Source organism: Helianthus annuus, chromosome 11 (assembly GCF_002127325.2).
Source record: "Helianthus annuus cultivar XRQ/B chromosome 11, HanXRQr2.0-SUNRISE, whole genome shotgun sequence".
Classification (NCBI taxonomy): domain Eukaryota; kingdom Viridiplantae; phylum Streptophyta; class Magnoliopsida; order Asterales; family Asteraceae; genus Helianthus; species Helianthus annuus.
The window spans coordinates 45910087-45919367 of NC_035443.2; the positions used below are offsets into that span (position 1 = coordinate 45910087).

General features: G+C 37.7%; 1 long non-coding RNA gene across 1 annotated transcript; it reads right to left on the minus strand.

Annotated features, from left to right (window-relative positions):
* Window positions 1-1638: 1638 nt before the first annotated feature.
* Window positions 1639-3545, minus strand: LOC110891989. Its single transcript, XR_004872461.1, has 3 exons — window positions 3204-3545; window positions 2196-3078; window positions 1639-1805 (listed from the first exon to the last, which is right to left on the minus strand). It is a non-coding gene; the product is annotated as an uncharacterized LOC110891989 (long non-coding RNA).
* Between the last annotated feature and the right edge of the window lie 5736 nt (window positions 3546-9281).

Below are 9281 nucleotides of genomic sequence, written 5' to 3' on the forward strand. Positions count from 1 at the left end.
ACTTCAAACACTCGAAAAACACTCGGTTTTAACAAGGAAGAGAGCCGCGGCTCTGATACCACTTGTAGGTCCGGCTAGCGCGGAGGATCTAGTCGCCTAATCCTTGTATACGAACTAACCCGGTTGTGCGGAATCCAACCGAGAAAGCAAACCGAGATAAGAACACGAAACAGAAAGATTCAATGTTTAAACAGTTAACTGTATTAATGCTCGAAAGTTTGTTTTACACAGATTACATAAGATAAGTCACTCACAAACTTTCTAAGTTCACTCTCGTGTATGTGTGTGTTCTCTGTTCTGTCTACCCTCTTCTGCCTCATGTCTGGTGTTTATATAGGCAGTTAATCGGCGAAACTCTTTCAGCGACGAAACACTCGACGAAACATCTGGTAGGTCGACGAAACTTGAAGCCGACGAAACTTAAATGCGACGAAACTTCAGTGTGTTTCGTCACACTCACAAGTTGACGAAACATGTTCATCTTGATGGAGTTTCGTCGTGCAGGAAGTAGGAGTTTCGTCATCACCATACATTGCAAGACTTTCGTCGAATAGTCAACAGCAACAATTTAATTCATTGAAAATGAATTCACGTTGATATTTATATTTCACATGAAAGGACTTCATATGACATCATCATGGTGATGTCATGATGATGTGTTGGTGGGAAACGGCTCACGGCTCTTCGTGCTTCGCGTGTCGAACTCTGGGGCGCACGACGGAGGAATGTCGTGACATCGGGCTTGAGCCGAACCTAACCGGGTCGAACCGAATCGAGTCGCGTCCACATAATGTGTACCAACAGTTTATACCATGTATTTGGATGTCTTGATATACTATTACAGGTTCAAATCCATTCAAGAAAAGATGTATGATAAAGAGATGATCAATGAAGGTGAAAGCTCTATAGCCGGCGATGAACAAGGAAGAAAAAAGAGTGCAGAATCGGTACCGGAGGATGCTGCAACAGAGCATTATGCTCTTTATGCCGGAAAAAGTTGGGAAGGATCATGGAACCTGCACAGAAACGCCGCCGGTTCAATTTCAATGAAGCTCGTAAAGCGGTGGAAGAAGCCAATTACAGCGTCCTTATGAATGCAACAAAACATAATCTAGTTTAAGGGGGATTATGTTAGAACAAAGTTAAACTTAATTATGTTTATGTATTATTTTATGTGATATGTACTCGAATCATGTAGATAGGTTATGTAACTATGATATGTACTCGAATTTATGTTGATAAGCGGGTGGATTTTAAAACAACTGCCGGAGCAGTTTCCCGCCAAATCAACCGCCAAAACTGAAGTATATATATTTGATTACCGGCAACATGATCCGGTATCAAGACATTTTCTTTCAACCGAAATTGTCCACTAAACCGTTCATTCCCTGCACACTTTGTCCATTCAGTAGTTACTGCACATTCCCACATTAGAAACCATGTCTGTTAACTCGAATCTATCCAAACCTTCCGCTGCAATCGATTCGGTTCCCCAACACAAATGTCATCCATGTAAAAGAATTTAGACTGGAATTTTTTTAGTTTAAATCTGATTTAGTTGAAGTATGTGATCAAGAAAACTTGAATAGAAAACAAGGTCAGTGTTAGCGATTTGTTCGAGATCAAACCTTGTAAAAGTAGTCTAATTAAGCTCCTAAAATCCTTGATTTTGTTGAGTCAAAGCTCAAGTAAAAATTCAGATAAAAAGTTTAAAAAAATACAAATTGAATACCAAAATGGGTCTGAAGGAATTGGTCCTTTGGCGAATTCACTTCCAAACTGGTTTAACTTGAAAGTGACTGGTCCTGTGAAGGAGGAAAAAAATACAGATTAGAAGCCTAAAATGGGTCTGAAGAATTTAGATAACGCAAAAGTTAGGGCAGAAAAACCTTAAATACATTTAATGTTTCATCTTTAACAGGTGGGAAGAAAACAACATGGAAACCATAAATTGAAATCGAAAGAAAAAAAATTGATGGAACAAACCTCAATATCAACAAAAGTGAACCACATAAATGATTTCCCCCAATCTAGTGAAGTTGTGAGCCGTATGGTTAACATTTTAAAGTTATAACTTCAACACGGCCCATTTAAACCGATTTTTTTATGCTTATTAACATTTTAAAGTTATAACTTCAACACGTTTTGTTATGAGAACATATATGTCAAGTATAAGTAATTGTTAAGAAAATAACCTGTATATCATGACAAAGGCTATCAATCAATCGTCCTCGTTTAATTAAACAAAGCAAATGTGCCCTATGTACAAGCTCAACGACTTCCTGACGCAAAAAAAAAAAAAAAGAAACATCTTTAGGTTAAGTACAGTTGGACGGGTTTCTTGATCCATCTAGCTTAGAAGCATTAAGATAGTTAAACTCGTCTAATATGTACGTGGAGCCATGAAAAGAAACTTGAACCACGTCTCTTCTTATCTTTGTCCATTTCTGTATATCTTCTTCCCGCCTCTTATAATCTAATTTGAGTAATAATCTCATTCTAACATTATTTCAATAAACATATAGATTGATTTGATGATTTAGTTCTCAAGAACACAATAAAGAATGCCATACAACCTTGAAAATCGTTTTTGTTTTAACAATTTAGATCATTATTCTAATATAAATTTTGGAACCATAAATAGCACATCCATTATTTAAACAAACGGATAAAAAAGTGTTTGTAGTTAACCCAACCCAGCCCGGCTTGATTCATCCCTGACTAAAAGTATTGTAAACATCCATGATTACAATTTTTTTTAATTATAGTAATTGGTAAATGCTAAACCATATATGTTGAAAGTACCTCAAACATGTTTAGAAATTGACTGAATATCAGGTAAAAGATCATCCCAGTTTTTGAACTTGTACCTCTTAATAACACAGGCCATAATAGTTGCCTACTGGCTGTACCAGAACTGGAAATTTGGTATAGCATCCCATTGAAATATACATGTGTCTTTCCACTCACTGTCATGACAAAAACTAAATATAGTTTATTTGCTTTATGCACCAACCAAGGGCAGGTGCAAGGAAAACCTCATCATCGATCAATTCTGCACCTTTAAGCAATTGGTAACTGTCAATAACAGAGAGGCCCCGATTCAGCTTTCCTACAAGGATCGATTTTACTGTGGTTGTTAATACAACAAAATATATTGCAATAAAACAAGTCATAGGAAAAAAAATATCAAACATTCTTACCTCTAGGTACATTGTAGTCAAGCAAATGTAAAGAAAGGAGCAAAGAAACACAACTAATCACATATATTATTAGTGCTTCCTTTCTTCCGAAGGCGCGATTCCTGCAGCAGCTTCCACATCAGCTGCAGTAATCCTCTCAGATGGCCCAGTCTTAACAATCTTAATAATATCAACCTTATGCTGTTTCGCCAGCTTCTTCGCATACGGCGTCGAAACAACCTTCCTCGGTCCATCCGCCACAACCGCAGCCGGTGTTGCAGCCACAACAGTCGGAGCCTTGTTTCTTTACAAAAACGTGGGTGCAAAATGGTAATTTGGACCTTGTTTCTTTACAAAAACGTGCGTGCACAAAGTAAATACCTGAGAAAGATAAATAATTTTTTTTTCATGTAGAAAATACGATGATGGAGCTTGAGAAGTTTGAGCACAAATATTTACATGAATAAAGCATGATTGAAGACAAACAGTCGTAAATTAGCTTTATGTATAACTAAAAGCTGCATCTCTCTAGCTATTTTTACATATTAGACTATAAACTGTTATAACCTGTTCATCCATTTTCTCATACCAGCCTCCCAATGGTCGCTATTTTCTGAATTTCCAGAGCCGAGAGGACTTTTATTTGCAGCAGGTACTTTTATTTTTTTGGCGCACATTGTGCGACGGTTTCACGTAATTTATATCCATCCACTACCACAAAAGACATACTTGTGCTGTGTAGATTGACTGTCTTTCGGAAGTTATTTTCGTTCTTAAGCTGAAGGGACTTCAATCACAAACAATGGGTAGTACATTTAATCCACAAATTTTTGTTGAGAAGCTGACCAAGCTTAATAACTCACAACAAAGCATCGAAAGTATCCTACTGAAATCTATAATCTTGTTCAACTTTAGTAACTTTTGCATACTTCTTTTAAGGCAATTTTGTTAACCTTTTTTCTTCTTGTGGAATTGACAGTATTTCTATAACTGATGTTTACCAAGTTTACATTGGCATATGATTTCACAACTTTTAAGAGTAATCTTTTGCCCAATCAAAAGTATAAAAAGGATAGAGTTCATTCCTATACCTTCCAACAAGAGCTTCAAGTTTTGGCTCAAACTCTAACTGATACTTGTAAAATATGCATTTTACTCATCGGTCCCAAGCACATGCGAACAAAATGATATTAAACCAAAAACTAACCTGATGGTAACCAGACAGTAAGCTGAATGTTGTTTGAAACATAGTCAACATCCCTCAACCAGAGTCATAGCCCAATGCTCAGACCATCTATACAAAACACACACACCACCAATCAACCAATCTAATTCCATTCATTCAGGCAATATCACAAACACTTGGCGTTCGGCCTTTAAAACAAACATAATCACTGACACAACCTGTAAAATAGCCACTTACGTACACACTTGCCTGCATTAAAATCGTGCCAGCGCCACCACGTTCCTGACGAAAATCCTCGCTGAAGCAGACATTCACTTTTCCACATCTAATTAAATTAACCACATAAATGGTTATACATGAATATATACACATAAATGGTGGCCCAAAAGATATTCCAGAGAAACAACCAAAAATACTAATGAAACAAAAAATAGTACAGTTATAACATCAGTTTAAGGTTTTAGTTTCTTACCGATATTAAAGGGGGCATTGTGTGACGGCCTTTACATGCTTTCGCGGGAAGCCGAACAAATGGGAAACATGACCTCTTTGATAGTTGGTTCCGGTGGTTACTGTAGTTTCCGTCGGCTTCGAAAAAACAGAGAAGACGATGGGGATGTAGCACATGATACGTACCCATTTTAAGATCTTCCAACGGTTTCCAAAGGATTATGAAATTTATGGCTTCTTGATTGCTTGAGATGGTCAAATTCTCTCCGTTAAGAAATTACGCTGCTTCATTTACTCTACTCTGAAACGATTCAATTCCAGGCTTGCATTCGCACTAACTAATGCACCAGCCGCATTCATGGATCTTATGAACAGAGTATGTCGGCCTATGTTGGATAAGTCCGTAATAGTATTCATAGATGATATTCTGGTTTACTCCCGTAGTAGAGCCGAACATGCGAATCATTTGCGTGAAGTATTAGAAACTCTTCAGAGGGAAAAGCTTTACGCAAAGTTTTCAAAATGTGCTTTATGGCTTAGAGAAGTACAATTTCTCGGCCATGTGATCAATAAGGATGGCGTCTTAGTGGATCCAACTAAGGTGGATGCCGTTTTGAACTGGGTTCCTCCAAGGAACCCGAGTGAAGTAAGAAGTTTTCTGGGTTTAGCTGGGTATAACAGAAGGTTTATACAGGTTTTTTCCAGAATAGCTTTACCCCTAACCAAACTGACGAAGAAGAATCAGAAATTTGTATGGGGCCTGAACAAGAGAAAGCGTTTCAAACATTAAAGGATAGGTTGTCTAGTGCACCGGTGTTAACCTTACCCGAGGGACCGGAAGACTTGGTTGTATATACCGATTCTTCACATCAGGGGTTGGGAGGTTTTTTAGTGCAACGGGGTAAGGTGATAGCCTATGCCTCGAGGCAGCTTAAACCACACGAAAGCAATTACCCGACGCATGTCTGGAATTGGTTGCAGTGGTATTCACATTAAAACTGTGGCAACACTATCTATATGGAACGAAATGCACGATATACTCAGACCACAAAAGTCTCAAGTATTTCTTCGAACAAAAAGACTTAAATATGAGACATCGAAGGTGGTTGGAGCTAATTAAGGATTATGACTGCGAAATCCTTTATCATCCCGGGAAGGCCAATATTGTAGCAGATGCATTAAGTCGGAAGGATTACCCACCTCCAATACAAGTTAAATCTATGAGAATGAGAGCCACCCCTAAACTATTGGAGTTGATAAAAGAGGCCCAGATAAAGTCTCTAAATGCAAATGACCTGAGGAAAGAGAGAACAAAGGGATTCATTGATGAGCTAGAAAAGAATGCTCACGGCATCATGACCAGGTATGGCCGAATCTAGGTACCTTGGTTATGTGAAGTAAAATCATTTTTACTTGAGGAAGCTCACAAATCTCGTTATATGGTGCACCCCGGAGCAACAAAAATTTATCAAGATCTAAAAAGGGAATATTGGTGGCCTAGAATAAAACGCGACATCGTTAAGTATGTCACCAAGTGTTTGACGTGTTCTCAAGTGAAAGTGGAACACAAGAAACCGTATGGCAAATTACAACCCTTAGAAGTACCGGTTTGAGTGGGAAGACATAACCATGGATCTCATTACAAAAATCCCCAAAACAAAAAGAGGGCACAATGCTATTTGGGTTATTGTCGACCGTCTCACGAAAAGTGCTCACTTTTGCCTATACGAGAAACCTTTTCTTCCGAAAAGTTGGCGGAAATTTACATGAATGAAATAATAGCTCGTCACGGAGTACCCGTGTCTATTATGTCAGATCGCGACACAAGATTCACATCTCGATTTTGGCATAGATTTCATGAAAGTGTGAGCACTAAGTTGTGGTTGAGTATCGCGTACCATCCGCAAACGGATGGGCAGTCAGAATGAACTATACAAACGTTAGTAGACATGTTGAGAGCTTGTGTCATAGATTTTGGGGGAAACTGGGACGACCATTTGCTATTGGTAGAGTTCGCGTATAATAACAGTTATCAAAGTAGTATTCAAATGGCGCCGTATGAAATGTTGTATGGTAGAAAGTGAAGAACCCTCGTGTGCTGGGGAGAAATAGGACAGCGAGAACTCGCTCCTAATGATGTTGTGGAAATAACAAATGAAAAGACTGATCTAGTGCGGGGTCGTTTGAAAGCAGCGCAAGACCGACAAAAATCTTACGCAGACAAAAGAAGGCGCCCTATTGAATTTCAAGAAGGGGATCGAGTATTTTTAAAGGTCTCACCGTGGGAGGGTATAATACGGTTCCGAAAACGAGGGAAGTTGGGCCCTCGATTCATTGGGTCGTTTAAAATTTTAACCCGTGTTGGAAAGGTGGCATACTAGTTGGAATTACCTCCAGCTTTGGATGGGATCCATAACACATTTCACGTGTCACAAATAAGAAAATGTCTCACGGATGAAACGGCTTATGTGCCACTTGACGATATCGAACTGGACGAGAAAATGAACTATGTTGAAAGGCCGGTGGCTATCAAGTATTCCAAAATAACGCATCTTCGAAATAAGGCCATTCGACAAGTTCTAGTTCAATGGCAACATCGGAAAGGACCGGATCTAACATGGGAATCGGAGGATGAAATGCGAAAGCACTACCCGTCTTTATTTGGTACGTATTAAGGTTTCGAGGACGAAACCTCTTTTAAGGGGGGTAGATTTGTAACACCCCAAAATTTTATAATAGATTATTTGAATGTTTAAATGTTTTAAATGATTAGTTAAGTTATAAATAAATAATGGAAGTTTAAAAAGTTAGAAAATATACAAGAATGATAACTTAAGAAACTTTGAGGGGTTGAACTTGTAAAATATGATAATAAACATAACAAAAATAAAAACCTAGTGTTGGTGGGTGTGGGGGTCGCGAACAAGAGGGCAGGGAAGGAGAAAACCATTCTCCTTCAATCTAACTCAAGAAATTCAGCAATTACTGATGGTTTTAGACACAAGATTGAATGCATGAGCCTAGTTAATCCCTAACCTAAGTGATTTGAGCATAAGGATTGAAAGAAGAATGAGCAAGTTCCGGATTGCAACAAAAAGCTCAAGAACGAGGTAAGTTCATTACTTACAAGTTTATTTAATATTAGTAGTTGTAAATTAGTATCATCAAAACTATGAATATTGTTAGAGTATGTTCCTTTGGATACTGGTCATTTAATAGAAGACATTTTGTATTTTGAATGAGAAAGCGAAAGTAAGGTTCCGTATTGATTCGTGTGGAACGGGTCAATTGGGATTTGATTGAGAATGTGTAAGATAAGGTTTCATGGTAACCCATTATGAATGGGTTACTTAGAATGGAATAGGAATGTAAAAGAATGGTATTGTGTCGAACCGTTTCTAAACGGGTCGTTCGGAACTAAGGAAAAAGAATGACAAAAGAAAGAATTGTAATATGTTACCCGTTGGCTATGGGCCAACGATCTTGTGATAAGTTGATTATGAAAGAATGAATTGCAACGAATTTAAGGTTATGTTTATTAGAAGTTGAATATTGCTTTATGTAAGAATTATTATTTTTTTTATTTTTTGTTGAATGTTAGGTAAAGCACCTAATTAAACGACCAGGCCTTGCTCGGGACGAACACGAACCGCGACGCCTTCGACACACGCTTCCGAATCTAGTGAATTCAGTTGGGTCAAAACATTTTGGTTATGTAGTAAATTATGTCTAGTTGTTTAAAGACTTATGGTTACCTTTTTGGTATATGTCGAATAGTGGTTGTTAGACTAATATGGTCATCACTCTAGGTGTGACCAATGTTTTCTTAAAATGTATAAAGTTTAGTTTGGTTGAAATTTTACATTGATATGAAAATTTTGAAAGCTAGTCGTTTATAAATGCCGTTTTGACCACTCTTTTAAAATGGGCGTCACACAATTCATCCATTCGATCCATCAATCATTCGATTTCATTATCTCCATCACGTCCACAACCCTGATCATCATCCCTTCTATCATTCTATCGAACCTTTCATCACCACAAACCCTAACCATCATTTTCATCACTTTCAAAGCTCCAAGATGTCAACATTCAAGCTCTCATCCATCTTTGATCAAGTCTCGTTCACCATGAGCGGCTAATTCCCGAAGGTTTCACCCTGGTGTAGACTTTTGCAAGGTTTAAGGTTTGCTTTATGTTTCTTAGTTGATTTGTGACAAGTTGTTTTGTATTTTGAATTGCTTGATATTTGTCCTACATTAGAACTATATTTGTGAATTGTCAAATGATGTGTTTAAAATACAAGATATAAATTGTATCAAATACGTCATAAAAGCAACCCTTTTCTAGTACTAATGTTGGAAAAAGCTTGTGTTTTTGTTCCTTTATAATAAACAGGGCTAAAAGAGCTTAAAATAACAAAAGAAGCAAAAAGACAGCAAAAACCAATATAAAATGTTATA